Source organism: Arachis hypogaea, chromosome 11 (genome assembly GCF_003086295.3).
Source record: "Arachis hypogaea cultivar Tifrunner chromosome 11, arahy.Tifrunner.gnm2.J5K5, whole genome shotgun sequence".
Lineage (NCBI taxonomy): Eukaryota > Viridiplantae > Streptophyta > Magnoliopsida > Fabales > Fabaceae > Arachis > Arachis hypogaea.
In genome coordinates, this window is record NC_092046.1 from 134015916 (window position 1) to 134024594 (window position 8679).

An 8679-nucleotide genomic window follows, 5' to 3' on the forward strand; every position below is an offset into this window, starting at 1 on the left:
ATTGTATTGATGATTATTGATACGAATTGTGGAAGTGGTGAACTACTGAGTACTGAATAAAATGATTTCTAAAAACCACTGAATTACTGTTTATACTGAGATTGATGAGACGTTATGCGCCTGGCAAGGACGGTTGGTTAATCCTATCTTGTTGAGGTTGCGGCGGTGGCGTACAAATGGTTGGTTTATCCCGCTTATGTTGAGATGTGAGGTCTGGGGTAGAATATCCCGCTCGCATCCTTTCGGATCACAAGAGTGTGCCCGACACTATATCCGTGGGTAGTGTGCCCGGCACTATATCCATGGGGGGATCCCACTTTTTATTCGTGACCGAAAGACGACATCTCCATGGAGATGTGTCGGGTTGGCAGTTGAATCGACAATGTGATATCACAGCAAAATAGGACAGGCATTCATCATGTGCATATTCTATCTGTTTGTTTGCTTTGCCGACTTGTATTGTTTCCCTAGGTGTTTAACATGCCTAAATGCTTATTGAATTACTTGATATACATGCTTATACTTGTGCTTTACTTGCATTGTTATTACCTGTGTATTCTACTGGGATTGAGAAGGTTCGGAAGGAGGTGGTGATGGGATCGCATGGCGGTTAGGCTGGCAAAGGCTGTGGGACAGCGAAGAATTGTTAGATTAAAAATCCACTATTTTAGATTACCTTCTTTCATTTTTGGTTTTAAAGTTAATGTTTTAAATTTACTTATAGTTTAAGCTTGAATTTTGTGATGGATATGAAGTTCTAGGATTGCCTCTGGCGTCCCAGAGTCTTATATCTTACATCACTGGACACTGTTACCATACTGAGAACCTCCGGTTCTCATACCATATTCGGTTGTTGTTTTTCAGATGCAGGTCGCAACCCACCTTGGTGAGTTTCCTGATGGTGACAGAGTGGAAGATCCTTGCTATGATTTGGAAGTCTTTTGGTTTATTTTGTGTAGATCTCTCACTTTTGTATTTATTTATGCCTTCGAGGTTTACTTTGAGAGAAATATTGTATAAGCTATTTTACTTTCAAAAACTTTGTATTGTCTACATATAGCTAGACGGCTTAAACTTCGCGAGCTGCGGCTAGATCTTTATACTATTATGCTCTTATATATCTATATATGTCTTGATATCTGAATGTATATCGTGTGCCTTGAGTTTGCATCTTCGTGTGAACACTTAGCACTTTTCAAACTGTTTTTGAGCTTAATTCTTCATCGGACTTCTAGAAATATTATTTCTTTCTATATATATGTACCAGCTTTAGAATTGTCGTAACCTTTGATTAACCTTTACTTTACGATGCGAGAGAAGGCTTAGGGTAATTAGGGTGTTATAGCACCTGCCTAGATAGATGTAAGGATTGTGGTTCATCCCACTTGCATCCAGGATGTGGTGAAAGGCTTCTGCCTGGGTAGATGTAAGGATTGTGGTTCATCCTACTTGCATCCAGATTGTGGTGTAAAGCACCTGTATGGGTAGATGCAAGGATTGTGGTTGGTCTCACTTGCTCCGTGATGTGGTGTTCTATGTCCGGGTCAGTTACCGGATGTGTCAGGTTTGGCATTATAACAGACAAGTGAGCTCATGGCTAGTAGGATAGGCATGTATCGTATGCATTTATGTGACATTGATTGGGTGTGCATATTATATTTGGTTTGCCTATGTGAATATTTCTGTTTAACTGCTAATTGCTATACTTGTTGTAATTGCTCTTGATTGTGTTTGAACTTTATTACTTGTGATTGTAACTGTTTGGTTTGGGTTTTGGTGGTTTGAGTGGTGATTTGCTTTTGTGTTGGGCCGAAGGCCATGATTTGGTTATGTTTGGGCTAGAGGCCGTAATTGGATGAATCAGTGGTAATTTTAGTTAGAATGGTTCTCTGGTAAGTATTATGAAATGTTATGGTATCACTACAGGATGAACGGAGGATAGCGGCGGTTTAGTTGCCGATTTGCGGTGGTTTTAAACCGCCGCTAAACATGACGCCAGCAAAATAGCAAGCGCAGCGCAAAAGGGCGCGGGGATGACATCTGTGGCGGTTTCAAGCAACCGCTGGCATAACCGCCGCAAATAAGGTATTTTGCGTTGGTTAGTTTAGTGGCGATTTATAACCGCCGCTATATCACCAAGAAACATTGAACCATCTTACTTGCGACGTTCTTAAACCGCCGCAATTTGATTGTTGCGTTTTTTATGGTTTTTATTTGCAGCGGTTTTAAACCGCCACTAATTGTATAGCGCATCTTTTTTAAATATAATATTTTAGTTTGATTTATTTTATAAACCTAGGGATATTTTTTATGGAGTATTTTTTTATTTTAAAAATCTTATCGTTCTTCTCTAAAATTCTATATTGCATGCAAAAAAACTCATGAATATTTAACTGCGAAACAAACTAACATGTTTATTTTAATATCAATAAAGTATTTCAATAGTCACCCAAAAAAGTAAAGTATTTGGCTAATAAGTAATGTTGCATAGTTAACATAAACAAAACATATACTGAAAAACAAACTATCATATATATCCTAATTTCTATTTCCCGCCATGTCCATCCAAAGAATTCATCCGTGCAGTGATGTCTGGTGGCAGCTCCCCACCTTGCTGTTGGACCAGATAACTCAGCACACTCTCTATTGCCTACCTCTTCGTTTTTTCTACTGCTACTTCATCCTCCATTGCTTTCCTTTTTAATTTTTCGGCCGTCACCTCCGCCTGTAGTTCAAACAACATCCTTTGGGCCTCTTCTATTTAAGCTCTATCCACCGGCGGCTGCAACTCAGACAAAAGGGTTGACTTGGTGTCGGCCCAAAACCTATGCCACACACTCTACTCGAGTGCTCTTTACCGAGAGCTTGGGCAAGGGAATCATTTTCTGACAATATTCTTTTAGTTTCATCCAGTTGCTCAATCTCATATATTTTTTCTTGCTGACGTAAATAAAAATACACAATCATACTAGGAATATAGCATACTCAAGACAATTTAATAATTACACGCAACATGTTACAATATAAATGATTAAGTGTACTTACACCAATCCTCTGAGCTTCTTCGTGTATATAGGTGCCATCAGGTCGTTTGTGCTTTAGGATCCATACTTTTCCCCTACCAACTCTCCTCCCTTGTTTTTGTGACTGTGACAATACAATTTATACCATAAGTTTTACTTCTTTAATTTTTTCCAATATTTTTTTCTTGTTTTACTCTATAAATAAATCCAAATTATATACCAACCAATTTATTTTACCTCAATCGATTAAGTAACTAATGATTGCTCCATTTATTTTTCAAGGATTAAGTAATTAATTATACTTAAATAGTAAAATTATTTTAATAGCTCCAGCATTACTTTTTTGGAAATTAGCATCACTTGTCAACTCCTTATAACTCAAAACTGAAGAATGATTTGCTTAAAAAAAGAGAATTATTCGAGACAATGATAGGCACCTATACTTGATTTCAAATCTATATTACTACTTCTTCCCTTGCCCTAGCCAAGCTTTTAGAACCGCGAGTATGCGTGTAAAGTTGCTTCTTTCGATTCAGTGCGTTTTGCCTGCACTTCGCCTATTATGTCATCAATAGTAAGATTGGTTAGACATAGAATGAATACATATGAATGTACCATAAATAGTTAAATGTTCTTATATTTCTCTTTTACTTTGGTGTATTACTTATATATACGTTCTTTTTCTCTTTCTTAGAAAAGTAATGTATATAACTCCAAAAAATCTTGAATGCAATAAAGTAATCTTTAAGACTGAAAATTAGTTGTTATTATATGCATTTATCTGGAACATGGGTGGATTAAAGACAAGGGCTACTTAAAAAATGGGGTACCTTTGTTGTAGGATCATTACGATAATCAATGAACCACCTCCAATACTCTTTAGGAATTCCCGCCGGGCGGTTTTCAAGATTCTGCTCAAGTGTCCTTGTTGGTTTGTAATACACGTCATACAGCCTCCCCCTTGTATCCTTCCAGGACCTCCCCATTTGTTGCAATAATATTTTCTTGATTCTACCACCACTATCTTCATGAAAGTGGAACATCTCTTGGGACGACAATGTCCAGCTGTAAGTAATTGTAAGTTGAAAGGTTTGATATGATTAAACAATGTCGAAAGTCATTACCTTTATGCAATCATCATAAACCTTGTCTTTACCCTGCACCTTTGCCCAACTCTTCTCACAAATAGGAAATTTGCTATAATCAGAACCCAACGCTCCTAGAATGCCACTCAATAAGCCAGCTCCATCTCCGATTGCTTGCAGTTCCTCGTTGAACCTCATTATGATCTTGCTACCATTAAGAGGCCGCTTCTGATACTTATTTTTTCTTGCTTGATTATTCCATCAGAATCAATAAAAAATAAAATCTTATTTATGTGTCCAATGTGCCCAACATGTGAGAAATATAACAATATAATTAGCAAATCAATTAAAAAGTCATATGGTTCAACACTTGTTACCAATGAGATCAACATCCCAAAACTCAGTAGTTCTGCGTCCTTTGCACTCTTCAGCATCAAAAGCAGCAAACATCCTGTCGATGTGTTCGTCAAATGAATCTACCTCGTTCGCCTCCGGGTCCATGTCTTCATTGCACGGTTCTGTCACTTGTACACCGTTAGTGGTCTGTGTCTCAAGTCTTGGTTCATTCCGGGGGGGACGAAAGGGTCAGAGAGGAGCCGCTGCGAAGACACCACCATTACTGGGGGACAGGGGGATGAGCCAGTCATCGTCAGCGGATGGTGAAAATGCAAGAGGTGCAGTTGGAGGCTGTTGACGCGGTGGTTCCACTCGTGTGCCTTTCGTATAGCAAGCTTTCCTGGGCATCATAAAATCCTAGTATAAACACATGTAACATGCCAAAAAACATAAATTAATCTTAGACTAATAGAATAATTAACAAACAAATAATTGCTGATTCTCTTTCACCTTTTGTCTTTTATTATATTCCCATACTTAAGCAGTGGATATTAATTAACATTATATACATGTACAGGTGATAAACCCCTTTGTAGGGTTTATCTTGTGTTGTATTTAGAGCATTTTGATAACCTTTCATCACATTTATTCAGGGAAATAGCATGATTTTGTGATTGTCCCCGTACTTGTGCTTAGATGTGAAAATATGCTTTTTAGATCTTTAATTTGATAATTTTGATTTGCCTTTGATTCCACTAGATGCCTTAACGTGTTTGCTAAGTGATTTCAGGTTGAAAAGGGCTACGAAGAGATCAAAAGAGTGAAAGGAAAGCATACAAAATGGAGAAATCATGAAAAGCCAAAAGTTTGGAAAACCCCATGGGCGCGCAATCGCACTATGCGCTTACGCGCAGATCGCGAAATTCTCCAGGGGCGCGCGCGCGCACTGTGCACGCACGCGCCGATGACCACACGTGATTTTTAAAGAGGAAAACGTGTCTGGCAATTTTGGAGGGTTTCCAACCCCATTTGGAGCTGAGTTTTTGGCGGGAAAGAGACTAAAAAAACCAAGGAATGAAGGGGAAAGGCATCTTGAATCATAACACACATTAGTTTAGTTTAGGTTAGTTTTAGAGAGAGAAGCTCTCACTTCTCTCTAGGATTAGAATTAGGATTAGGTTTAGTTCAATAATTTAGATCTAGGTTTCAATTCATGCTTTCTTCTTCTTCTACCTCTCAATTCTATGTTGTTACATTCATCACTTTTCTATTGTTGTTATTACTTTCTTCTATTTTGTTTGTAGATCTACTCTTGTTCATCCTATTTTCTTTTAATGCAATTTGAGGTAATTCATAATAATTGTGTTTCTTTTGATTGTTGTTATTAATTCCTTGCAATAAATAGTTGTTAGATTTCATTGTTGTTATCCATTTACTATGCTTTTCTTTAGTGCCTTCCAAGTGTTTGATGAAATGCTTGGTTGGAATTTAGTGTAGATTTTGTTTCTCTTGGCTTTGGTAGAGTAATTAGTGATGCTTGAGTTATCTAATTCCTTTGTAGATTGATAATTAGAAGTTTCTAGTTGATTTGGATACCACTAAAGCTAGTCTTTCCCTTGGGAGTTGGCTAGGACTTGTGGAATCAAGTTGATTCATCCACTTGACTTTTCTCCATGGTTAGAGGTTAACTAAGTGGTAGCAACGGACAATTTGTGGTCACAATTGAGGAGGATGACTAGGATAGAACTTCTAGTTCTCATACCTTGCCTAGAGTTTTATTAGTTGCTAGTTTATTTTCATTGCATTTTACATTTCTTGTCTCCTATCTCAAAAACCCCAATATACGACCCATAGCCAATAACAAGAATACTCTATTGTAATTCCTAGGGAGAACGACCCGAGGTTCAATACTTCGGTTTATAAATTTAGGGGTTTGTTACTTGTGACAAACAAAATTTTTGTATGAAATGACTATTGTTTGGTTTAGAAACTATACTTGCAACGAGAATTCATTTGTGAATTCTAAACCATCAAAAGTCCTCTCATCAACAGGCTATTAATAGAATTACCGCGTCTTAGACTAATAGAATTACTCATATTATAACTAGGTCACAGGATAGTAAATAACATTATATATGTGTACATAGATTAATTATATAAGTGGAACCTTTTTTTCCCAAATGATCCAACTACATATAAATTAAAAAAACAAAAGCCAAAGGTAAACATGTAAATAGAGGAGGAAACTAATAAAGAGAATAGGACATTCTATGGCAACAATGAAACTTATTTGACAGTACATAAAAAAATTATTAGTTTCTCTAATTCTCTATTTGACTGAGCAACATATATTCCCTTAGATTATTAATTACCATTATTAATATTCCTATTTTTCACAGGTGTAAAAATTTTAGATATTTTTAATTAAAAAACTATGCTTAAAGTTAACAGCCATCATTACCCTTTGTGAGAAATTAAATCAGAAATTAATTAAATAAATCAGAGGCCATATTTTTTAATCTTTTTTTTTCTAGTTACAAGGAAGATATGAACATGCAACCTCCCCAAACCCATCAAATCTTAGCGTGATTGTTCATACACTCATAGAATTGGATTTAAACATAAGGTGAATAAACTAAAAATGCAAGAAAGAGTGCATGTGATTAGATATGGTCAGCAATTCAATTAAGGGGAACCTGTGGCCAACGGATTTCAAGTAATGTGATTTGTTTCTGATAGCAATGATATAAAGTGCACCCATTCACTCTCGACAGGTTACAAATTAGAAACCGAAGCAATAAGAGGAAGATAAGAATTAGCATGAAGATGGGAACTATATACCTCAACGAGCACGACGATGGTGTGGAGGAGAACTTGACTGACAACGATGTGAAAGAGAAATTGACTGACGACGGTGAGGGAGCCAAGGATGCAACAATTCCGAGCACGATGCTCAGCGGTGACAAGGGGAAGACGACTTTCCACAGCAAGACAATGTGTGTTCCGAAAATAAGGATTCAGCTAGAGAAGAGTGGGGGTGTATGTGTGAATTGAGAGAAGTGATGAAGTATAATTACTTAATTAGTTAGTTTTACCTCTTCATTAGATAGTGGTGTGGGCCTTGACTAATTTAAAAAATATTATAATGTGAAATGGATTAAACTGATAATAATACTAATAATTCAAGTTTTTATAATAACAAATAAAAAATACATAATTTTTTAAATTTGTTTACAAGTCTCGTCCAAAATAAATTTAAAATTGCAATATTATATATTCTAACAAAATTTTAAAAAATTACAAAATAAAAAACTAAATACATACTAAAATGATTTGTGTTAATTTTATTATATTTTGTATTATCTTCTAAATATATTTGAAAATAATGCGGGATGAGACCCTTACTTGCATCTTTGATTTATTTAATTGAATCTTGGGAGTGATTGGTTTGTCGAAAATCTAATCTATAATTTAATGTCATTAGCTTTGGCCAACTAAGGTTAATTTTTTGCTATATTCATTAATTTTTTTTACGATATTTTCTAACTCATCAAACTAAAGATTAATTCATTGCAAATCAAAATTTTATTAAAGGCTTTTTTGTAAGCCAACTATGTATTATATGTACAAAGCAAAAATTCAACCCCTCAGTACTTGTTTAAATGAATAAATAAATTGATCATTCAACCAGTCAAAGTTGATTTACTATAGTAAAATTATTAATTTATGCAAAATTGGTGATTCAGATGACATCTCAGGGTTGGATCGAAACATATAAAGTAAGGTTATATGATCAATCACTTAAATAAATCCCGACTCAAAACATAGTATATATATCACTGTGGCTCAAGTAATCATTATTCCTTTCTAGTTAGGAATATTAATAATTCACACGAGCAAAATAAACAAGTTAAAACAAACTCTTCTCTGTCCAAGCTCAATTGAGGTTGCTATGCAACTCCTCAAAGGAAATCACTTTCATGTACATGGAAAATCGAAAATGAAGCTCAACACCTTGTTCAATAATAAATAACCAATTTCAAGTGTTGTAGGTGTAGCCATCCAGAAAAACTCGAATAATACCGTCTCTATTAACAAGATCTAATTTCAGCCCAAACAATTAGTCTCTAAATGCCATATCAAGAAATCAAACTAGACATGAATCAAAATCTCTCATTCTCTTCTGGTGTTTTATTGAGGTCATAATTTATCATGGAAGCCTTTTATCCGATCGA

The 8679-nt window shown here is 35.7% G+C and overlaps 1 long non-coding RNA gene across 1 annotated transcript; it reads right to left on the bottom strand.

Moving 5' to 3' along the window:
• Positions 1–2388: 2388 nt before the first annotated feature.
• On the bottom strand, positions 2389–7559 carry LOC112724073 (uncharacterized). Its single transcript, XR_011867104.1, has 5 exons — positions 7286–7559; positions 3854–4844; positions 3461–3580; positions 3046–3147; positions 2389–2940 (listed from the first exon to the last, which is right to left on the bottom strand). It is a non-coding gene; the product is annotated as an uncharacterized lncRNA (long non-coding RNA).
• Positions 7560–8679: the final 1120 nt, after the last annotated feature.